A 26229-nucleotide genomic window follows, 5' to 3' on the forward strand; every position below is an offset into this window, starting at 1 on the left:
CTATAATATTTCTGGTGTAAAGATTCTGAAACTTAAAGAACAATAATATAATAAAACAGGATCTATATGGAGGGTGTCAGGGTGAATTTATAAAAGCAGCGAGACGCTAATATAATGAAATAGAAAAGTAACTATTTTGCAGTATTATTTTTAAGTAACAATAACAATTGATCAGGAAATCACCATTGATACTGTGGGGTAAATTTACTAAGAATCGTATTTTCCCGTTTGAGGTCAAAGTTCAATCACGAATGACATCGAAAGTGTAAATATGCAACTTTTTGAATTGATTACGACTAATTTACTAAGCTGCCGTATTCTGCATTTTCGGTTTTTCCGATGTCGATGTCATTCGTTTTTTTAGGCAGTGTTTTACGTGAGTGACTTGTAAAACACTGCCGACTTTAATACATTGAATCTCGGCCGGATCTGAGAGATCCGTTGACCGAAAGTGACCTCACCGCTGACCTGAAAGTTCCCACCATTGGTTACAATGGAGCGCATAGGCGCTACATTGTAACACTGCCGTGTGCCGCCTGTCAGACAGTACAGGAGCACACAGCCGATCAGGAGGGTGCCACAACGTGGCGCTCCCTGATTGGCTGAAGAAACCCACTTAGACATCAGTTAGAGGGGGTTTCTGGCATTCGGGGAAAGGGGTCCCATGTGAAAACATGGGGCCCCTTTCAGTTCGTGGTCGGGTGTCCCGTTTTTTTATTTTTACAAGTACGTGGATTACAAATGGATTATCCGAGGAGCCCTCTACACTGGATTTGGTGAGTAGGATTTTTTCAACAGGTACACCATGGATTCTACTGGAGAAGGGGACCGACCCTCGTGTGAACATAAGGTAAGTATGTGTATATGGTGGTGTGTATGTATGCATTAAAGTTATACTTTCAAGGTGTGTGTGTATTGTCTTTATTGGGGTATTTTTTTTAGTAGTAGTACTACAGGTACCAGCGGGCCCGGTTTTCCGCCGCATGCTGGTACTTGTGGTTCTCCAAGTACCAGCTTGCGGGGGAGGCTTGCTGGGACTTGTAGTACTGCTACTAAAAACAATATTCATTACTTTCAACAAAGGCTATCAGCCCCCCATCCGCAGCCCATTGGATGGGGGGGACAGCCTCGGGCTTCACCCCTGGCCCTTGGGTGGCTGGGGGGGGACCCCTTGATTGAAGGGGTCCCCACTCCCCCAGGGTACCCCGGCCAGGGGTGACTAGTTGGATATTTGATGCCACGGCCGCAAGGCACTGTATAAAAGTGACCCCCGGCTGTGGCATTATCTGTCCAGCTAGTGGAGCCCGGTGCTGGTTTCAAAAATATGGGGGACCCCTACGCTTTTTGTCCCCCGTATTTTTGGAACCAGGACCAGGCGCAGAGCCCGGTGCTGGTTGCTTAAATATGGGGGAACCCCTGTCAATTTTTTCCCCATATTTTTGCAACCAGGGCCGGCTCAAAGAGCCCGAGGCTGGTTTGGTTTAGGAGGGGGGACCCCACGCAATTTTTTTTTGAAAAATTATAACATTTCCCACCCCTTCCCACTGAAAAACATGCACGGATCTCATGGATCCGTGCATGCCTATACAAACACGGGATAAAAAAGCAGGTCTGTTTTTTTTTTAGCACTTTTTCACAATTTGTATTTTATCACGGCAGTGTTTGGCTATTGTCGGCAGTGTTTGTGTTTTGCACTTTTTAGTAAATGACCGATTTCTACCAAATTGCAGGCGTATTTGACCGATGGTGTATTGATTCGTGATTTTTTCCTAGGACTTCCAAAATATTACGAATGCCCTCATCACTGCCGAGATTTTTGCTTAGTAAATTACCGAGATGACACTTTGAAGAAAAAACGGCATCTCGGTCAAAATCGGGACCTTAGTAAATATACCCCTCTGTGTGCCATTGAAATAACAGGATCAAATGCTTAATATAAGGGAACATGTAATGAGAGTAACTTAATTGACTACAGAACGAGATACTTTGGTGTGCGTCGTATAATGCGGTGTTATCAGTTTCTCCATTAAAGAAATTAGTTTTATTCTGGTTACTTTAGCTTAAGACTCCACAATTTATTTTAATTTAATTTTAGTCTCCGGACGCTATTCTATTTCTGTTTTCACCTCCACCATGCAGAATTGCGCAGTTGTTCCGCTATCAATGGTATCAGTGAATTTTTAACTATTTACTTGAGCCAACAGGTTACTACTTATGAATGTTAAATAGTGGTTACACAATGATATTTGCAGGCAAGCATTATTTCTCCTAAAATGATAAATAATTCTTTCTTTATAAAAGTCACGCGGAGGAACATAAATGATTGACCTGACTTGCTTAAGTGTCAGAACAGTTATGTTCACTCAGCAGTTTATAAGTGAGCGCTGCCATATTTATGTGTGAGGTATGCTCATTAATTAAATGTAAAACACTAGCTGACAGTAAGAACCTCTTATAGACAACGTGAGCAGAGATGGTCTCATGTAACAACATGTTTTGTGGGTATGCGTGCAGGATCCCGGCTGTCGGGATCCATGTTGACGTAATACTGACACCGGAATCCTGACAGCTGTCAGAATCCCAACGCTGGGATCAGGATCCTGACGCCGAAATATCGTCATTCGGGATCCAGAAGGTATGTATGCACTGCAGGGTTAGGTTTAGGCTGCGGGAGGGGGGTTAGGTTTAGGCATCTTCCAGGGTGGTAAGGGTTAGGCTGCGGGAGTGATGGGGGGGGGTTAGGTTTAGGCATCTTCCAGGGTGGTTAGGGTTAGGCTGCGGGAGTGAGGGGGGGGGGGGGGGTTAGGTTTAGGCATCTTCCAGGGTGGTTAGGGTTAGGCTGCGGGCAGTGACAGACCGGGCCTCCATTTCGGGCCCGGGCACTCGTGAACAGGCGCACGTCACAAGGGGCACGCCGTCACGTTGTACGGGGTGTGCCACGAGTCATGGGGGGGCGTGGACTCGTGACTCACCCCCATTACCATGGCGACGCTTGCTGGGGGTGCGTTGCAAGTCCAGGTGCATGGATGCGCGGCACGCCCCCATTTCCATGGAGACTGGTGGGGTCGGCTCAACCAGAGAGACAGAAGCTGTGCTGCGCGCACCCTTCCCGGCTCTCTGAGGGACCGGATCGGCCCACCTGCCCATCAGCTCTTCTGGTATATGCCAGAAATGCCAGATGTTCAGTCCGGCCCTGGCTGTGGGGTAGGGGAGGTTAGGGTTAGGAAGAAGGGGGGGGGGGGGTAGAGTTAGGTACTACCGGTAGAGTGTTAGGGTTAGGCACTAAGATGGGGGGGTTAGGTTTAGGCTGCAGGAAGGGATGGGTTAGGTTTAGTCTGTGGGAAGGGGGGAGTTTAGGTTTAGGCTGCGGGAAGGGGGGAGTTTAGGTTTAGGCTGCGGGAAGGGGGGAGTTTAGGTTTAGGCTGCGGGAAGGGAGGGGTTAGGTTTAGGCTGCGGGAAGGGGGGATTTTAGGCAACACTGGGTAGAGGGTTACGGTTAGGCACCAATAGGGGAGGATAGGGTTAGGCTGCGGACAGGGAGGGTTAGGGTTAGGGGGTAGCGGAAGGAGGTTAGGGTACGGAATGCACCCTTGTCAGCATTGCCGCGATCAGGATGCCGGTGTCGGTATACTCAGTGGCAAACGCAGGATTTTCATGGGGGGTTTCCGAACATGCATGTCACTGTGTGTGTTTGTATATGTATATATATATGTAAGCGCCTTGAGTCCTGTTGGAGAAAGAGCGCTATATAAATAAAATTATTATTAATTATATATATATATATATATATATATATTATTCCCTGCACAGCACTTCAGGGTTTTTAAATGCAGACTTTACTTTCTCAATATTTATCCTGATGGTGGGCATGGTCGACCACGAAATGTTGAGAAAGTAAAGTCTGCATTTAAAAATTACATATATACATACAGTACATCTGTATATATACTATACATAGACATACGTACAGCATACTTATATACATACATACACATACACACAGAAGATAGACAGACAGACACATCCACACCACCTACTTTAACAGAAAGCACACACCCCCTTCACTCACACACACACACACACACACACACACACACACACACACACACACACACATCCACATAATCCACGCAATATGTGCCTCACCCTGCCAGCATTATATATTATAGACTACACCCCCCCACCACCACCCCCCAATGACCTAGTCTCCCCAATTTTTGTGGCATAGACCTGTCTACTCCAGCATCAGTGAGAGCGCTAGAGACAGGCAGTCACTGACTTACTAGTTCAGTCTTTTCCCCTTTGCCCACGGTTGATGCGAGATCCAAGTGGCCTAAGGGACCTTTTCCGTCAGGGGGAGGAGCCACAACACAAGGGGGAGGAGCTAGGCCAGCGGGATAGTTCCTCTACTATCCACGCCACCAACGAGCCACCGAGCCCGAAGCGTGGCGAGCGAAGCGAGCCCACAGGGGTACTTTTCGGGTACCCTGTTCGGTCGTAGCTCCTCCCCCTGGTGATGTGTCTCCTCCCCTAGGTACGTCAGAAAGTCCCTTCTCCCACTCAGATATAGAATCAACCCTTTGCCCACCGTCACCCTGCGTCAGACTTCCTCAAAGCCCCCATGCGAGAGCTGCCTGAAAGGAGTTGCGCGCTGCTCTGCAGCTCCCCCTACAGGCAGTCAGTGGCCAGCCTCCCACACCCACACTGTCATGTTAGGACACCGCTGCCGCAGCCGCGGCAGACATAACCTACCTGAGCGCCCATGCTCTGTTACAAAAATAAATAAATCGTTCAGCAGCACCGATGCATCGGCAGCCAGGAGGGGTTTCTAGGTACCTAGAAACCCCCTCTGCGTGCGCGTATGATACTGTATCCCGAACGCTGGCTATTCATACTGAAGCTGTTTTATGCCCTCTGTACATATAGCACAATACAGCTCTTTTTGACAGAAGCCGTTCTGGTAGTTCCTAATCTTCAAAGTCGGCACAAGTGTGGCGTCGGTATACAATTCCCATTTATCACTTTGTAAAATGTAAATAAAAGCTGATTTCCTAGGCCTGGTCCACCACCCCAAGGTCTCTTGTTATGGTCACCTCACCGTTAAACAATAGAAATGGACAAAAACACATTTACAGTATAAGCTATGGTAATGCTGATCAAAGGGCGGGAGATCTACTCTAGGCCATTTGATCATTTTCCCAGCTATTAGGTTGCAGCTTGGATGATATGGAAATGCGACCGTCACTTATTAAGTAACATTTGATGGAAAACCCAAACTATGCATATGGCTGACACTGTACTATCCTAGCTGCAAGTACAGGAGAAGGGTGTGGGGGAGGGGTGTTTTGTCAAATGGAATTCAAGATGGCCCACGTCACTAATGTAGCAATATAGAACACTAGAGAAATGATGGCGCCTGCCTTGCTGTAATGTAGTACAATTCTACATCCTCACTATGGGGCACAGAAAGGGGGGTATTCAATTAACTGTCGTTTTTTGACTGGTTGAAAAAAACGGCACTAAATAATCGCGGGCGTTTTCGTCTGTTTTTTAATCCATTTTCGCCTGTTTTTTAATCCATTTTCGCCATTTTGTAAAATCGGCATGGGTGAAAACCGTGCCAAAAAACATGTATAGCCGGCGAATTTGCCAATACACGTGGTTTTTGCTAGTGCTGGATTTTTCGACCAGTCAAAAAAACTGCACGGGCATTGAATAGGTCAAATGTAAATTTGAGCTAAAAACGGGCGAAAAGTGCAGTTTTTCGACTGGTCGGAAAAAAAGGCACTAATTGAATACCCCCTTAAGCTTCCCTTCCCCGTATGCAGGAGCCAGAATCACACAACGTATTAGATACATGCCCATGACACTGACACAAGCCATGGTGGTTCCGTGCACTCTCCTTGATGCCACCCAGTTGCCTCACCAAAGTGCCCAAATTTGATTTAGAATCAGCCCTTAAATGTTGATGATCATCTGACATCTGCTCAATTCGTTATCATAGTGACAATGTTTGTCTAAAAGAACTACCCCTAACCTAACCCTTTCTCTAGTGCCAAACCCTAACTCTTCCGTCTCGTCAGGATTTCACATGTCGACATTCTTACGGGCAGATTTACAACGAGTGATATTCTTGTTATCACTCGTTACTGATGGTAAATGCTGCTCCGGCTCCTAACTGACATTTTTCAAACACATAGCAGTTAACGGCTGATTGGCTGGAGCACCGTCTATCATATGTAACGAGTGATAAGAATATCGCTTGTTGTTAAATCTGTCCCTAACGATGTTAACATTGTAACTGTCATTACAGTGGTATCAACATCATGAATGCTGACATTGTTATAGTTGACCTACTGACTGCATCCCCAAAGACACTGTGGGCGGTATTCAAATGATATATCACGCCCAATCTCCTTTCTAAAATGATCCCTGTTATTGCGCATATTGCACCCATAGTTATCGGGTTTAGCTGCATAAAGGGTTGTGCAACTCGCTACCCCAGGGGTAGTGAGCTGAAATGATGATACCACGCCCGTCAGCAGAAATAGAACTGGTGGGGAAGGGGGGTGAAAAGAATTGAATACCGCCCTGTGTGTCTGGGTAGTGCTAATACAAAGCACCAGTCAATGGTGAGTAATGTTGGGGGTATAGAGGAGCACTAGGTAGCAGGGGCGTAGCCAGAACTTTGTGGGCCCCATAGCAACATTTTGAAGGGGCCCCTGTCCCAATACTTCTAGAGAGACACTTCTCTGCAGCTATTGTTCATTTTATACCCTATAATAATACCTTAGTTCATTTTCTGAGCCATAGTAGAGCCTTATTTAATGTTGTGCCCCATAGTAGTGTCCTAGTTTATTTTATGAATTGCAGTAGTGCTGAAGTTCCCCCTATGTCAAATTTCAGAGCTGCCAGTACACATTATGCCGCACAGTACTCCCAATTCACATTATGATATATAGTGCTCCCCGTTCATATTGTGCCTCATTACAGAGCCCCGGGTCATATTATATAATATTAAAATGCCCTCCAGTTCATTTTATTACACACTACAATGAGCAGGTCCAGGGGCATACCTAGATATATTGCAGGCCCCAAGGAAAAAGTTTGAAAGGACCCCTACGTACCACCCAATGGTGAAAAATGTATATAACACATGTAACTGTGAAAGGGAAGGTGGCCCGTCTCAGCTCTGGGCCCCATAGCAGCTGCACTCCCTGCACCTATGGTAGCTACACCCTGTATATTACACATGTAACTGTGACAGGGAAGGTGGCCCGTCTCAGCTCTGGGCCCCATAGCAGCTGCACTCCCTGCACCTATGGTAGATACACCCTGTATATAACACATGTAACTGTGACAGGGAAGGTGGCTCCTCTCAGCTCTGGCACCATAGCAGCTGCACTCCCTGCACCTATGGTAACTACACCCTGTATATAACACATGTAACTGTGACAGGGAAGGTGGCCCCTCTCAGCTCTGGCCCCATAGCAGCTGCACCTCCTGCACCTATAGTAGCTACACTCCTGTATATAACACATGTAACTGTGACAGGGAAGGTGACCCCTCTCAGCTCTGGCCCCATAGCAGCTGCACTCCCTGCACCTATGGTAGCTACGCCCTGTATATAACACATGTAACTGTGACAGGGAAGGTGGCCCCTCTCAGCTCTGGCCCCATAGCAGCTGCACTCCCTGCACCTATGGTAGCTACACCCTGTATATAACACATGTAACTGTGACAGGGAAGGTGGCCCCTCTCAGCTCTGGGCCCCATAGCAGCTGCACTCCCAGCACCTATGGTAGCTACACCCTGTATATAACACATGTAACTGTGACAGGGAAGGTGGCCCCTCTCAGCTCTGGTCCCATAGCAGCTGCACTCCCTGCACCTATGGTAGCTACGCCCTGTATATAACACATGTAACTGTGACAGGGAAGGTGGCCCCTCTCAGCTCTGGTCCCATAGCAGCTGCACTCCCTGCACCTATGGTAGCTACACCCTGTATATAACACATGTAACTGTGACAGGGAAGGTGACCCCTCTCAGCTCTGGGCCGCATAGCAGCTGCACTACCTGCACCTATGGTAGCTACACCCTGTATATAACACATGTAACTGTGATAGGGAAGGTGGCCCCTCTCAGCTCTTGCCCCATAGCAGCTGCACTCCCTGCACCTATGGTAGCTACACCCTGTATATAACACATGTAACTGTGACAGGGAAGGTGGCCCCTCTCCTGCTCTGGGTCCCATAGCAGCTGCACTCCCTGCACCTATGGTAGCTACACCCTGTATATAAAACATGTAACTGTGACAGGGAAGGTGACCCCTCTCAGCTCTGGGCCCCATAGCAGCTGCACTCCCTGCACCTATGGTAGCTACACCCTGTATGTAACACAGGTAACTGTGACAGGGGAGGTGGTCTCTCTTAGCTCTGGGCCCATAGCAGCTGCACTGCCTGCACCTATGGTAGCTACACCCTGTATATAACTAGTGATGAGCGGGTTCGGTTTCCGAGAAACCGAACCCCCCCGAACTTTACCTTTTTTACACGGGTCCGAGCCATACTCGGATTCTCCCGTATGGCTCGGTTAACTCGAGCGCGCCCGAACGTCATCATCCCGCTGTCGGATTCTCGCGAGATTCGGATTCTATATAAGCAGCCGCGCGTCGCCGCCATTTTCACACGTGCATTGGAGATGATAGGGAGAGGACGTGGCTGGCGTCCTCTCCGTTTAGTAGAAGTTGATTTGATTGCTTGTTTATTACTATAATTGTGGGGAGGATTGGGGAGCAGCTGTTAGGAGGAGTACAGTGCAGAGTTTAGTTTTTATCCGTTCTCTGCCTGAAAAAAACCGCTCCATACCATATCTGTGCTCAGTGTGCTGCATGATATATCTGTGCTGAGTGCTCACACTGCTTAATTGTGGGGACTGGGGAGCAGCTATAGCAGGAGTACAGTGCAGAGTTTTGCTGACAGTGACCACCAGTATACGTTTGTCTGCCTGAAAAACACTCCATATCTGTGCTCACAGTGTGCTGCTTTATTGTGGGGACTGGGGACCACCAGTATAATTAATATTATATAGGAGGAGTACAGTGCAGAGTGCACTGCTGTACCTACCTCTGTGTCGTCATCCATTAAGTATACTATCCATCTACATTCCTATACCGGCGGTGCATTTTAGTTTAGCAGTTTGCTGACAGTGTCCACCAGGTCCAGTATACTATATATAGCAGTACGGTAGGCCACTGCTGTACCTACCTCTGTGTCGTCACTCGTCATCCATTAAGTATACTATCCATCCATCTACATTGTATACCTGTGGTGCCTTTTTTTTAGACTAGTTTAGCAGTTTGCTGACAGTGTCCACCAGGTCCAGTATACTGTATATAGCAGACCGGTAGGCCACTGCTGTACCTACCTCTGTGTCGTCACTCGTCATCCATTAAGTATACTATCCATCCATCTACATTGTATACCTGTGGTGCCTTTTTTTTAGACTAGTTTAGCAGTTTGCTGACAGTGTCCACCAGGTCCAGTATACTGTATATAGCAGACCGGTAGGCCACTGCTGTACCTACCTCTGTGTCGTCACTCGTCATCCATTAAGTATACTATCCATCCATCTACATTGTATACCTGTGGTGCCTTTTTTTAGACTAGTTTAGCAGTTTGCTGACAGTGTCCACCAGGTCCAGTAAACTGTATATAGCAGTACGGTAGGCCACTGCTGTACCTACCTCTGTGTCGTCACTCGTCATCCATTAAGTATACTATCCATCCATCTACACTGTATACCTGTGGTGCCTTTTTTTTAGACTAGTTTAGCAGTTTGCTGACAGTGTCCACCAGGTCCAGTATACTGTATATAGCAGTACGGTAGGCCACTGCTGTACCTACCTCTGTGTCGTCACTCGTCATCCATTAAGTATACTATCCATCCATCTACATTGTATACCTGTGGTGCCTTTTTTTAGACTAGTTTAGCAGTTTGCTGACAGTGTCCACCAGGTCCAGTATACTGTATATAGCAGTACGGTAGGCCACTGCTGTACCTACCTCTGTGTCGTCACTCGTCATCCATTAAGTATACTATCCATCCATCTACATTGTATACCTGTGGTGCCTTTTTTTTAGACTAGTTTAGCAGTTTGCTGACAGTGTCCACCAGGTCCATTATACTGTATATAGCAGTACGGTAGGCCACTGCTGTACCTACCTCTGTGTTGTCACTCGTCATCCATTAAATATACTATCCATCCATCTACATTGTATACCTGTGGTGCCTTTTTTTTAAACTAGTTTAGCAGTTTGCTGACAGTGTCCACCAGGTCCAGTATACTGTATATAGCTGTACGGTAGGCCACTGCTGTACCTACCTCTGTGTCGTCACTCGTCATCCATTAAGTATACTATCCATCCATCTACATTGTATACCTGTGGTGCCTTTTTTTTAGACTAGTTTAGCAGTTTGCTGACAGTGACCACCAGGTCCATTATACTGTATATAGCAGTACGGTAGGCCACTGCTGTACCTACCTCTGTGTCGTCACTCGTCATCCATTAAGTATACTATCCATCCATCTACATTGTATACCTGTGGTGCCTTTTTTTTAGACTAGTTTAGCAGTTTGCTGACAGTGTCCACCAGGTCCAGTATACTGTATATAGCAGTACGGTAGGCCACTGCTGTACCTACCTCTGTGTCGTCACTCGTCATCCATTAAGTATACTATCCATTTCCATTGTATACCTGTGGTGCATTTTTTAGACTAGTTTAGCAGTTTGCTGACAGTGTCCACCAGGTCCAGTATACTGTATATAGCAGTACGGTAGGCCACTGCTGGACCTACCTCTGTGTCGTCACTCGTCATCCATTAAGTATACTATCCATCTACATTCTATACCTGTGGTGCATTTTAGTTGTGCGCAGTAAATATAGTAGTAGGCCATTGCTATTGATACTGGCATATAATTCCACACATTAAAAAATGGAGAACAAAAATGTGGAGGTAAAAGGGAAAGATCAAGATCCACTTCCACCTCGTGCTGAAGCTGCTGCCACTAGTCATGGCCGAGACGATGAAATGCCATCAACGTCGTCTGCCAATGCCGATGCCCAATGTCATAGTAGAGAGCATGTAAAATCCAAAACACAAAAGTTCAGTAAAATGACCCAAAAATCAAAATTAAAAGCGTCTGAGGAGAAGCGTAAACTTGCCAATATGCCATTTACGACACGGAGTGGCAAGGAACGGCTGAGCCCTGGCCTATGTTCATGGCTAGTGGTTCAGCTTCAAATGAGGATGGAAGCACTCATCCTCTCGCTAGAAAAAAGAAAAGACTTAAGCTGGCAAAAGCACAGCAAACAACTGTGCGTTCTTCAAAATCACAAATCCCCAAGGAGAGTCCAATTGTGTCGGTTGCGATGCCTGACCTTCCCAACACTGGACGGGAAGAGCTTGCGCCTTCCACCATTTGCACGCCCCCTGCAAGTGCTGGAAGGAGCACCCACAGTCCAGTTCCTGATAGTCAAATTGAAGATGTCATTGTTGAAGTACACCAGGATGAGGATATGGGTGTTGCTGGCGCTGGGGAGGAAATTGACAAGGAGGATTCTGATGGTGAGGTGGTTTGTTTAAGTCAGGCACCCGGGGAGACACCTGTTGTCCGTGGGACGAATATGGCCATTGAAATGCCTGGTCAAAATACAAAAAAAATCAGCTCTTCGGTGTGGAATTATTTCAACACAAATGCGGACAACAGGTGTCAAGCCGTGTGTTGCCTTTGTCAAGCTGTAATAAGTAGGGGTAAGGATGTTAACCACCTCGGAACATCCTCCCTTATACGTCACCTGCAGCGCATTCATCATAAGTCAGTGACAAGTTCAAAAACTTTGGGTGACAGCGGAAGCAGTCCACTGACCACTAAATCCCTTCCTCTTGTAACCAAGCTCCTGCAAACCACACCACCAACTCCCTCAGTGTCTATTTCCTCCTTACCCAGGAAAGCCAATAGTCCTGCAGGCCATGTCACTGGCAAGTCTGACGAGTCCTCTCCTGCCTGGGATTCCTCCGATGCATCCTTGAGTGTAACGCCTACTGCTGCTGGCACTGCTGTTGTTGCTGCTGGGAGTCGATCGTCATCCCAGAGGGGAAGTCGGAAGACCACTTGTACTACTTCCAGTAAGCAATTGACTGTCCAACAGTCCTTTGCGAGGAAGATGAAATATCACAGCAGTCATCCTGCTGCAAAGCGGATAACTGAGGCCTTGGCAGCCTGGGCAGTGAGAAACGTGGTTCCGGTATCCATCGTTAATTCAGAGCCAACTAGAGACTTGATTGAGGTACTGTGTCCCCGGTACCAAATACCATCTAGGTTCCATTTCTCTAGGCAGGCGATACCGAAAATGTACACAGACCTCAGAAAAAGACTCACCAGTGTCCTAAAAAATGCAGTTGTACCCAATGTCCACTTAACCATGGACATGTGGACAAGTTGAGCAGGGCAGACTCAGGACTATATGACTGTGACAGCCCACTGGGTAGATGTATTGCCTCCCGCAGCAAGAACAGCAGCGGCGGCACCAGTAGCAGCATCTCGCAAACGCCAACTCGTTCCTAGGCAGGCTACGCTTTGTATCACCGCTTTCCAGAATAGGCACACAGTTGAAAACCTCTGAGGAATATCATCGCAGAATGGCTTACCCCAATTGGACTCTCCTGGGGATTTGTGACATCGGACAACGCCAGCAATATTGTGCGTGCATTACATCTGGGCAAATTCCATCACGTCCCATGTTTTGCACATACCTTGAATTTGGTGGTGCAGAATTATTTAAAAAATGACAGGGGCGTGCAAGAGATGCTGTCGGTGGCCCGAAGAATTGCGGGCCACTTTCGGCATTCATGCACCGCGTACAGAAGTCTGGAGCACCACCAAACATTCCTGAACCTGCCCTGCCATCATCTGAAGCAAGAGGTGGTAACGAGGTGGAATTCAACCCTCTATATGCTTCAGAGGATGGAGGAGCAGCAAAAGGCCATTCAAGCCTATACATCTGGCCACGATATAGGCAAAGGAGGTGGAATGCACCTGACTCAAGCGCAGTGGAGAATGATTTCAACGTTGTGCAAGGTTCTGCAACCCTTTGAACTTGCCACACAGTGAAGTCAGTTCAGACACTGCCAGCCTGAGTCAGGTCATTCCCCTTATCAGGCTTTTGCAGAAGAAGCTGGAGACATTGAAGGAGGAGCTAAAGCAGAGCGATTCCGCTAGGCATGTGGGACTTGTGGATGGAGCCCTTAATTCGCTTAACCAGGATTCACGGGTGGTCAATCTGTTGAAATCCGAGCACTACATTTTGGCCACCGTGCTCGATCCTAGATTTAAAACCTACGTTGTATCTCTCTTTCCGGCAGACACAAGTCTGCAGAGGTTCAAAGACCTGCTGGTGAGAAAATTGTCAAGTCAAGCGGAATGTGACCCGACACCATCTCCTCCTTCACATTCTCCCGCAACTGGGGGTGCGAGGAAAAGGCTAAAAATTCCGAGCCCACCCGCTGGCGGTGATGCAGGGCAGTCTGGAGCGAGTGCTGACATCTGGTCCGGACTGAAGGACCTGCCAACGATTACTGACATGTCGTCTACTGTCACTGCATATGATTCTCTCACCATTGAAAGAATGGTGGAGGATTATATGAGTGACCGCATCCAAGTAGGCACGTCAGACAGTCCGTACGTATACTGGCAGGAAAAAGAGGCAATTTGGAGGCCCTTGCACAAACTGGCTTTATTCTACCTAAGTTGCCCTCCCTCCAGTGTGTACTCCGAAAGAGTGTTTAGTGCAGCCGCTCACCTTGTCAGCAATCGGCGTACGAGGTTACTTCCAGAAAATGTGGAGAAGATGATGTTCATCAAAATGAATTATAATCAATTCCTCCGTGGAGACATTCACCAGCAATTGCCTCCAGAAAGTACACAGGGACCTGAGATGGTAGATTCCAGTGGGGACGAATTAATAATCTGTGAGGAGGGGGATGTACACAGTGAAAGGGGTGAGGAATCGGAGGATGAGGAGGAGGTGGACATCTTGCCTCTGTAGAGCCAGTTAGTGCAAGGAGAGATTGATTGCTTCTTTTTTGGTGGGGGCCCAAACCAACCAGTCATTTCAGTCACAGTCGTGTGGCAGACCCTGTGGCTGAAATGATGGGTTTGTTAAAGTGTGCATGTCCTGTTTATACAACATAAGGGTGGGTGGGAGGGCCCAAGGACAATTCCATCTTGCACCTCTTTTTTCTTTCTTTTTTCTTTGCATCATGTACAGTTTGGGGACTATTTTTTGAAGTGCCATCCTGTCTGACTGTCACAACTGAGGGCCTGAGCTGACGGGAGGCAGCCTCAGTTGTAGGGGCTGAGATGTACCGGAACCTGGGAGGTTGTATCAGACCCCTGGACATGTAAGTAACATGAATAATAATTGCCCGAAGGCGTGACCACGACAACTTGGATAAAAGTCAATGATGTTTATTATGACAACTCCGCAACACAGCAGCAGTAAAAGAAAACGTAAAAGTCAGCAAAGAATAAATACAGTTCCTGGGTACTACAGGATGGCAGGAGCCACAGGGCACTGGTAGTGTGAGATAGTTCTTATGATCTTCTAGATGGAAAGTCCTTACCAGGCCCGACTGTAGCAATGGAGATAACCCAGGATTGTGCCAGCTGGTGTTCCAGGAAAAGCTGGGTTGCTGAAGATAAAACAGCTGCTGTGGATACTGGCTGGAACCAGACTGTTGTTAGCACGGAGTGGATACTGGCTGGAACCAGTTAAATAATAAATGAACTTGGGAGCGATGAAATATGAACTGAAATGTAGAACTTGAGAGCGGAGAAATAATAATACCGGTGGAGAGTGGTAAAGTGTAGAAAGGACACCGGCCCTTTAAGGGAAGCTGTACTCTGCTGGAAGCTGAGCTGGAAGCAGGTAATGTTGTAGCTGGAAACAGATGAATCCACAATGGATTGGAGAGTCAGGCTACACCGCAGGTGGAATGCTGGTGCGGGTCTCTATGGTGGAAGTCTTGAGACAGGAGCTGGAACCTGGAAGACAATCACAGGAGAGAGACAAACAGGAACTAGGTTTGACAACCAAAGCACTGACGCCTTCCTTGCTCAGGCACAGTGTATTTATACCTGCAGCAAGGAAAGGATTGGCTAGGCAATTATGCAGATTAACAATACTGACAACAGATTGGAGGAAATGATCAGCTGACAGAATCCAAGATGGCTGCGCCCATGCAGACACTTGGAGGGAAGTTTGGTTTGTAATCCATGTGGTAATGAAAACAGTAATGGCGGCGCCGGCCACTGGAGACAGGAGACGCCAGGCTGACAAGTGCACATCCAACCACGCGGACACAGCGGAGGCCGCGGCTGACGTAATCGCCACTCTGACACTCTGCATGCAGAAGGTCAGGGACGGCGGCGGAGGCCGCGGGAGACGCCATGCCAGATGTAATAAGGCGTTACTGTGACAGCGTCTCAGAGAGACAGGAGAGGATGCAGGAATGTGAACATTAGGATAACAGATGGGATCCGGTCCTGGAGCGCTGAGCCAGCCTTAGGAGGCATCTGATGGGTAAGAAATGGCGTCCAGATACCCGGATCGTGACAGCACCCCCCCCTTTAGGAGTGGCCCCAGGACACTTCTTTGGCTTTTGAGGAAACTTGGAATGGAATCTCCGGACCAAGGCAGGAGCATGGACATCAGAAGCATTGGTCCATGAACGTTCCTCAGGGCCGTAACCCTTCCAGTCAATAAGATACTGTAGTTGACCGTAACGGTGACGTGAGTCCAGGATCTTGGCCACTTCATACTCAACGCCTCGTTGAGTTTGGACTTTCGGAGTTGGAGGAAGTGAGGAATGAAACCGATTCAAGATCAGCGGTTTCAACAGGGAAACATGGAATGTCCTGGGTATTTTTAAGAAGGGAGGCAACTGGAGTCTGTAAGCAACAGGATTGATGACTTGTTCAATCTTGAAAGGACCGATATAGCGAGGTGCAAACTTCATACTGGGAACTCTTAACCTCAAATTCTTCGTGGATAACCATACCCGATCACCCACCTTGAGAGCAGGAACTGCTCGACGCTTCTTATCCGCAAACTTCTTGTACCTGAACGATGCCTTGAGCAGAGCTGATCGTACGCTCTTCCAGATATTGGCAAACTGATGCAAGGTGATATCCACTGCGGGAACAGAAGTTGCTGGAAGCGGTTGGAACTCAGGAACTTTAGGGTGGAATCCAAAGTTAGTGAAGAATGGTGTTGAAGCAGATGAAGAATGATACTGGTTGTTATGACAGAACTCGGCCCAGGGAAGTAATTGAACCCAGTCATCTTGAGAGGAGGACACATAGATGCGGAGGAAGGCCTCCAAGTCCTGATTCACCCTCTCGGTTTGACCATTGGTCTGAGGATGGTAAGCCGTGGAAAACTTTAGCTTGACTTGAAGGACTTGACATAAACTCCGCCAGAATTTGGCTGTGAATTGAACTCCTCGATCTGAGATAATTTCTTCAGGAAGACCGTGGAGTCGGAAGATCTCTTGTATGAATACTTGAGCCAACTTGGAAGCTGACGGAAGACCGGTGAGAGGAATGAAGTGTGCCATCTTGGTGAACCGGTCAACTACCACCCAGATGGTATTGAACTTGTTGCACATGGGTAAGTCTGTAATGAAATCCATCGACAAGTGGGTCCATGGTCGACGGGGAACGGATAGTGGAACCAGTTGCCCCGCAGGCGACTGGCGGGATAGTTTATGTTGGGCACACTTTGGGCAAGATGCAATAAACTCCAAGACGTCCTTTTTCAGAGTTGGCCACCAATAGGACCTAGAGATAAACTCCAGGGTTTTTTGGATACCTGTATGTCCGGCAAAACGGGAAGCATGGGCCCAATGCATGAGCTTCTTCCTTAGCATCGGCTTCACAAAACTTTTCCCTGATGGGGGCGTAGAGTCCATCCCTACCGTGGAGAATGCCAACGGATTTATAATAGGATGCTTGTCTGAAGACTCTGACTCATTTTCTTGCTCCCATGAGCGGGAAAGGGCATCGGCCTTGCGATTCTGAGAGCCCGGACAGAACTGGAGTTTAAAGTCGAACCTGGAAAAGAAAAGTGCCCATCTGGCCTGACGAGGGTTGAGACATTGTGCGCCCTTCAGGTATAAAAGGTTCTTGTGGTCTGTAAGTATGGTGATTGAATGAGAAGCTCCCTCCAACAGATACCTCCACTCTTCTAGAGCGAGCTTGATGGCTAGCAACTCCTGGTCGCCAATGGCATAGTTGCGCTCAGCTGGGGAGAACTTCCGGGAGAAGAAACTGCAAGGGTGTAAATGGCCATCTTTAGCCCTCTGAGATAACACCGCTCCTACTCCAACGGAGGAGGCATCCACCTCTAAGATGAAAGGAGAGTCGATGTCAGGCTGTTTCAGAACAGGCGCAGAGATGAACCTTTGTTTTAAAAGATGAAATGCTTGCATGGCTTCTTCAGACCACTTGGACGGGTTAGCACCCTTCTTAGTGAAAGCAGTAATAGGCGCCACAATGGTGGAAAAGTCTCGTATAAACTTTCGGTAATAGTTGGCGAACCCTAAGAACCTCTGGACCCCTTTGAGGGTTAAGGGTACCGGCCAATTTTGGATTGCTTGTAGTTTCTCAGGATCCATCTCTAGTCCGGAACCGGACACAATGTACCCTAGAAACGGAATGGACTTGACTTCAAAGACGCATTTTTCTAATTTGCAATAGAGATGATTGACACGGAGACGGGACAGAACCTCTTTAACCCAAAAACGATGTTCCTCTAAATCGTTGGCAAAAATGAGGATATCGTCTAGATAGACCACGACATGACGGTATAGAATGTCTCTGAAGATCTCATTGACAAAATGCTGGAAGACAGCTGGAGCATTGCTCAATCCGAAGGGCATGACGAGGTACTCATAATGTCCGTCACGGGTGTTAAAGGCGGTCTTCCACTCGTCACCCTCACGGATCCGGATGAGATTGTATGCACCTCTCAAGTCCAGCTTTGTAAAGATGGTAGCTCCGCTAACTCTGTCAAAGAGCTCAGTAATCAGGGGTAAAGGATAACGGTTCTTGATGGTAATGTCGTTCAAACCTCTGTAGTCGATGCACGGCCGCAGACCACCATCTTTCTTTTTTACAAAAAAGAAGCCTGCGCCGGCTGGAGAAGAAGAAGGTCGAATGAACCCCTTTGCTAGGTTCTCTTTAATGTATTCCTCCATAGAATGCGTCTCAGGCAGAGACAACGGATAAGTTCGGCCTCGAGGTGGAACCTTCCCTGGAACGAGATCAATCGGGCAGTCCCATTCTCTATGAGGAGGAAGGATATCAGCAGAAGCTTTACTGAACACATCCGTGAAATCTTGATATGGAGGAGGTGGAACATCAGACGACCTGGGGGAGGAAGAACAGACAGGCAATACTTTAAACAAACATGTCTCAGCACAGGAGGAACCCCATGCCAGGATTTGCGTAGTCGTCCAATCAATTGTAGGATTGTGAAGACGGAGCCATGGAAGGCCCAGGACCACAGGATGTGTGGCTCTTGGAATCACTAAAAAAGAAATAAATTCAGAATGAAGAACTCCCACTCTCAGACGAACTGGTAGAGTCCTTAGGGAAATAACTGCATCAAAAATCTTGCTGCCATCCACGGCAGTCAAGGAGATGGACGAAGGAAGTCTCTCGGTGGGTAGGGACCACCGTTTAACATAGGCTTCGGTAATAAAGTTCCCAGCTGCTCCGGAATCAAGGAGGGCAATGACGTTCCGATAACGTTGAGCAATTTGGAGCGACACTGGGAGATTACAATCATGAGGAGATGGAGAGGAGATCATTACTCCTAGCCGGCCCTCTCCTGGGCGAGCTAGGGTTTGGAGTTTTCCCGGACATTCGGGACAGGCATTGATGGTGTGAGACGGAGCTGCACAGTAAAGACAAAGAGACTTGGAGAGACGTCTTCGGCGCTCAGCAGGAGTTAAACGGGAACGGCCAAGTTGCATGGGCTCATATTTAGATGGTGACAGTTGACGAGGAGGAGGAGCAGAAGATTTTGGAGCAGATGATCTTCCACGCTCAGTTGCTCTCTCTCTGAAACGTAAATCAACTTTCGTGCAGAGTGAGATTAGCTCATCTAACTTAGAAGGTAAGTCTCTGGTAGCTAACTCATCTTTAATACGCTCAGATAAGCCATGCCAGAATGCAGCATACAGGGCCTCGTCGTTCCATGCCAGTTCGGATGCCAGGATCTGGAACTGTATCAGATATTGTCCTACAGTACGTGACCCCTGGCGTAAACGGAGAATCTCGGATGAAGCTGAGGTTACCCGGCCTGGCTCGTCGAAGATGCGCCTGAATGTTGACACGAAGGCAGTGTAGGAAGATAGCAGGGTGTCGGACCTCTCCCATAACGGTGATGCCCAATCAAGGGCTGAGCCACTGAGAAGAGAAATAATGTAGGCAATTTTTGTACGTTCACTGGGAAAATTGCCAGGTTGTAGCTCAAACTGAATCTCACACTGGTTGAGAAATCCCCTGCAGAATTTTGGAGATCCGTCAAATTTTGCTGGCGTTGGAAGATGAAGACGTGGAGCAGAAATGGGTAAGGTGGGTGGGGTTATAGCTGGAGTCACTGTGGTTGACGCACCAGACGCGCCTGATCCACGGAGAGTTGTCTGAATCCCATCCAGCCGAGTAGAGAGATCCTGGAGACAGCGGATGATGTGGCCCTGTGCAGCCTCCTGATGTTCTAGTCGGGCTGCCAGTTCTTGCATCGGCCTGGCCGCTTGATCCTGGTCTCCGGCTGGATTCATTAGGTCAGTGCTTACTGTCACAACTGAGGGCCTGAGCTGACGGGAGGCAGCCTCAGTTGTAGGGGCTGAGATGTACCGGAACCTGGGAGGTTGTATCAGACCCCTGGACATGTAAGTAACATGAATAATAATTGCCCGAAGGCGTGACCACGACAACTTGGATAAAAGTCAATGATGTTTATTATGACAACTCCGCAACACAGCAGCAGTAAAAGAAAACGTAAAAGTCAGCAAAGAATAAATACAGTTCCTGGGTACTACAGGACGGCAGGAGCAACAGGGCACTGGTAGTGTGAGATAGTTCTTATGATCTTCTAGATGGAAAGTCCTTACCAGGCCCGACTGTAGCAATGGAGATAACCCAGGATTGTGCCAGCTGGTGTTCCAGGAAAAGCTGGGTTGCTGAAGATAAAACAGCTGCTGTGGATACTGGCTGGAACCAGACTGTTGTTAGCACGGAGTGGATACTGGCTGGAACCAGTTAAATAATAAATGAACTTGGGAGCGATGAAATATGAACTGAAATGTAGAACTTGAGAGCGGAGAAATAATAATACCGGTGGAGAGTGGTAAAGTGTAGAAAGGACACCGGCCCTTTAAGGGAAGCTGTACTCTGCTGGAAGCTGAGCTGGAAGCAGGTAATGTTGTAGCTGGAAACAGATGAATCCACAATGGATTGGAGAGTCAGGCTACACCGCAGGTGGAATGCTGGTGCGGGTCTCTATGGTGGAAGTCTTGAGACAGGAGCTGGAACCTGGAAGACAATCACAGGAGAGAGACAAACAGGAACTAGGTTTGACAACCAAAGCACTGACGCCTTCCTTGCTCAGGCACAGTGTATTTATACCTGCAGCAAGGAAAGGATTGGCTAGGCAATTATGCAGATTAACAATACTGACAACAGATTGGAGGAAATGATCAGCTGACAGAATCCAAGATGGCTGCGCCCATGCAGACACTTGGAGGGAAGTTTGGTTTGTAATCCATGTGGTAATGAAAACAGTAATGGCGGCGCCGGCCACTGGAGACAGGAGACGCCAGGCTGACAAGTGCACATCCAACCACGCGGACACAGCGGAGGCCGCGGCTGACGTAATCGCCACTCTGACACTCTGCATGCAGAAGCTCAGGGACGGCGGCGGAGGCCGCGGGAGACGCCATGCCAGATGTAATAAGGCGTTACTGTGACAGCGTCTCAGAGAGACAGGAGAGGATGCAGGAATGTGAACATTAGGATAACAGATGGGATCCGGTCCTGGAGCGCTGAGCCAGCCTTAGGAGGCATCTGATGGGTAAGAAATGGCGTCCAGATACCCGGATCGTGACAGCACCCCCCCCCCTTTAGGAGTGGCCCCAGGACACTTCTTTGGCTTTTGAGGAAACTTGGAATGGAATCTCCGGACCAAGGCAGGAGCATGGACATCAGAAGCATTGGTCCATGAACGTTCCTCAGGGCCGTAACCCTTCCAGTCAATAAGATACTGTAGTTGACCGTAACAGTGACGTGAGTCCAGGATCTTGGCCACTTCATACTCAACGCCTGAACATTAGGATAACAGATGGGATCCGGTCCTGGAGCGCTGAGCCAGCCTTAGGAGGCATCTGATGGGTAAGAAATGGCGTCCAGATACCCGGATCGTGACACTGACACTGCAGTGCCACTCCTAGATGGGCCAGGTGTTTGTGTCGGCCACTTGGGTCGCTTAGCTTAGCCATTCAGCGACCTTGGTGCACCTCTTTTTTTCTTTGCATCATGTGCTGCTTGGGGACTATTTTTTAAATCTGCCATCCTGTCTGACACTGCAGTGCCACTCCTAGATGAGCCCGGTGTTTTTGTCGGCCACTTGTGTCGCTTAGCTCAGTCCCACAGCTACCTCATTGCACCTCTTTTTTTCTTTGCATCATGTGCTGTTTGGGGACTATTTTTTTGAATGGCCATCCTGTCTGCCACTGCAGTGCCACTCCTAGATGGGCCAGGTGTTTGTGTCGGCCACTTGGGTCGCTTAGCTTAGTCACACAGCTACCTCATTGCGCCTCTTTTTGTCTTTGCATCATGTGCTGTTTGGGGACAATTTTTTTAATCTGCCATCCTGTCTGACACTGCAGTGCCACTTCTAGATGGGCCAGGTGTTTGTGCCGCCCACTTGGGTCGCTTAGCTTAGTCATCCAGCGACCTCGGTGCTAATTTTAGGACTAAAAATAATATTGTGAGGTGTGAGGTGTTCAGAATAGACTGGAAATGAGTGGAAATTATGGTTATTGAGGTTAATAATACTATGGGATCAAAATGACCCCCAAATTCTATGATTTAAGCTGTTTGTGAGGGTTTTTGTAAAAAAACACCCGAATCCAAAACACACCCGAATCCGACAAAAAAACTTCAGTGAGGTTTTGCCAAAACGCGTCCGAATCCAAAACACGGCCGCGGAACCGAATCCAAAACCAAAACACAAAACCCGAAAATGTCCGGTGCACATCACTCCAAAATATACCACCTGCTGTTGTCCAGGAACGTTTGCCAAGAAGGGTGTCTACAGTAATCACTGCACATGGTGGCCCTACAAAGTACTGAAGTCAATAAAATCTAATTTCTATTTGTTGTCAGTGTCCAATCACTTACTGTATGTCTACATAGTGTACAAGCCATCAAACCAACCACATGCCTCTTACATGCTGTCAGACCTCCCCACATGCCCTTACATGCCATCAAGCCTCTAATAAGCAACTTACATACCATGAAACCATCCCCTTTGCCTCTGACACGCCACCAAATTTCACCACAGCCTTTTACATATCCATCAGAATGCCCCAGATAACCTATCATGACACCAAAACTCATCCACATTCCATCATACATCCCACATATGCCATCTTACTCTCTCAACATGCCATAAGACCTCTTGCACATGTGATCAGACCCCCAGAATGCAGTATGACCTCCACATGACATAAGACCTCTTCTACTTGCGAACAGATCCTCTCCATATGCCATCAGACCTACATCCCACCATATGAAAGATTGGATTGTAGTCCGGCTTCATAGACTACTGCATTTTTTCCACACAATGCAAATATACAAGTGTGCTCCTCTCCAATGTATACATACAAAATACTGTACATAAATCTGAAATTATAAACAAAAGCTATTCTCATTTCCGCTCAATATATAGTGTTAATCTAAATCATAAACAATAATGCAATGAATTTGTGTACAAAAGACAAACATTCAATTTGTTGATGGTGGACGTCACAGCTTGAAAGCAGAAATTGATAATAGTTATGTGAGGAACTGAGGTCTGTGACAATTAATATAGATATGCCTCATTTTCCATGTCAAATATGCACTTTTTATACCCATATCCTTATACATCCAATTCGTCTGTTTGTTCAGTCTCCATAACATGTCCATTGCTGCTCACCCAATACTGTCCCTCATTCCGAGTTGTTCGCTCGCTAGCTACTTTTAGTAACATTGCACACACTAGGCCGCCGCCCTCTGGGAGTGTATCTTAGCATAGCAGAATTGCTAACGAAAGATTAGCAATTTTGCTATTAAGTATTTCCTTGCAGTTTCTGAGTAGCTCCAGACCTACTCCTAGATTGCGATCACCTCAGTCCGTTTAGTTCCTGGTGTGACGTCACAAACACGCCCTGCGTCCGGCCAGCCACTCCTCCGTTTCGCCAGCCACTCCTATGTTTTTACCTGGCACGCCTGCGTTTTTTAGCACACTCCCTGAAAACGGCCAGTTTCCGCCCAGAAACACCCACTTCCTGTCAATCACACTACGATCAGCGGAGCGATTGAAAAGCTTAGTTCGCCCGTGAGTAAAATAGCATAGTTTTGTGTAAAATTGCTTAGCGCGTGCGCCCTGCTGTGCATACGCATACGCAGAACTGCCGGATTTTAGCCTATTAGCAATTCTGCTAAAATTAGCAGCGAGCGAACAACTCGGAATGAGGGCCACTGTGTTTAAATCAACCTAAATATTGTTAATATATGCAATTGTGTAATGTTGTCTGTTACCCTTTAGATAATGTATTTGTGTTAGACCTAGTTTCCTATTGTTTTCATACACCACAGTGGACCCTCAGAGGGTGACTCATATGAGGTACCATTGTCCATGTTTGTTTACTCCCTATTGTCCAAAAGTGAGCTGACCAGGCAGGGTGGCTCTCTGACTGATGTAATCACTTTGATTAGAATATGTATTGTATTCCAATGCTGTATGATCCTAAGACACAGTGGTCAAACACACCCCAGCAATATGAAGCTTCTGGAGGCATAAGTAGAGCTACCCAGAGAGCTGGAGAGAGATTCCTTGATCCCAGGCTAAGAAGTAATGTTCTGCCAGGGATCTGCTTGGGGACCCATTATATTGTATTTATCTGTGTCTCTGAATTGCTAGAAAAGACTCTCTGCTCCCAGACTAAGAAGTAATGTTCTGTCAGGAGATTATGGTGGGAATTGTCATGTGGAATTGGATCACAGAAGTGTGCTGAGCTGTTTATAACCCATTCTGTTCAATAAACAGAGAAAAATTCAGCGCCTCCGGCTAATCAGGGCCAGTACTTCAAATCAATATAAATTAATATAAATTATAACTAATTCCACATATACATTCAGCAGCTGTTTAAGGGATTACTCAACCCTTTAGCAAAAAAGAAGACAGACAATTACAACAGCGGTAATGTACATGTGTAAAAATTTATTACCACAATTTAGAAATGGATTTATCAATTAAAACCCGACCGGATAAAAAACATGTAATTTAGCAAAACATGGAAACTTATGCAGAAAATGCAATTACACTTCGACTGCAGTAATATATGCAATTAGAAACAAGCCATTAATTCATTAGTCCCATATTAATTATAGACTCCGCATGGTTGAAATAGGCATATTCAAATAGCATTAGATGCCCAGTCGGTGGCGAATGAATTAGTCCATCTTGATGTTAATATGTTAGTAAGATTCGCAAGCTTGATAATTAGAAAGTTATGCAGCAAGCAGACACAGTGAGCATTTATATCACCTGTGAATTTAACCCCGCTTCCACCAATGCATAGGAAGCGCCTCACGGCTCCTGGTGCCTTCAGCACATTCGAGGTGCCATATCCGGAGTATCCAAAGGGGAAGGGCTTTTTGTAGAACAATTTGCAGAGTCCCAAAAACCAGTACCGGATATTTAAAAAGATGGCTTACGCGTTTCTCCGCCTTCTAGCAACTCAGCGGCTTCCGCAGAGACGATGTTCAATAAACCACTGTTGGTTTTTCATCTACCACCATGACTGAGTGATTTGGAACCCGATATCTTCACAAGTTATTTTTACCTCTGCGTCACAATCACTGGTGAAGAGCTGTACACAAGATCCATTGAGTTCCAAAAAGTGTAGAGGCACAATTTTATGTTACATTGCGTGTTGGTTAATAAAGCTACCATTCTCTTAAAGATTTAAAGTGACCTACAGTATGCCATCACAGAAAGACAAGGGGTCACCTCTTATAAAGATGTGATACTCCGGTTTGGTAAGGTGTGGATGCACGTCAGCAGTACTTTGATGTGAGGAGGAAATTGAGTGTTCCACTTTGGTACTCTTCTCATTTCTGCACTACACCCTGCAGAGAGAACTTTCCTATATGGAATGACACAAATTACATGCATAGAGAGTTATGCATGAAGGAGTAATAGTGTAGTATTTTTTCTGCATCCTGCTAAATATAGGGAATGGGTGGTGGGTAAATATGTAACTGCAGATTCAAAAATGTCAACACATAAGCTACAGTAGTATAACATGGAGTCACTCTACAAGTACCAGCGGCATTTCTAGAGAGGAGGGGACCCGTATGCAGACTCCGTGTGTGCGCCCCCTCCTCTCCTGTAGCCATCACCGCTGCTATCTGCCGCTGTCAGCGGTGAGACTCTGGCACAGTGCCAGAGTCTATAGCGCATACGCAGGACTCATGAAAAATGGCTGCTGTGCCATTTTTCCGGAGTCCTGCACATGTGCTGTAGACTCTGGCACTGTGCCAGAGTCTCTAGCGCTCGATGTGCTTGCAGCGGCGGTGATGGCTACAGGAGAGGAAGGGGCCCACACACCTCACCGATGGAGGTAAGTATGGAAGAAATGGAGGCAGGGTGTGTGGTGTGAACCCCCCCTGCACCCATTATAGATACGCCACTGACAAGTACGGTGTATAGTAAATGTAAACACAAATATTGAAATCAAACAGATAACTGTAGATATAGTTCAAGTCTTGGACTACTATCTCAGCGGGATCTGGTCTTTAGGGCGGCACTCATTAGGTCTACCACTAC

Source organism: Pseudophryne corroboree, chromosome 7, assembly GCF_028390025.1.
Source record: "Pseudophryne corroboree isolate aPseCor3 chromosome 7, aPseCor3.hap2, whole genome shotgun sequence".
NCBI lineage: Eukaryota > Metazoa > Chordata > Amphibia > Anura > Myobatrachidae > Pseudophryne > Pseudophryne corroboree.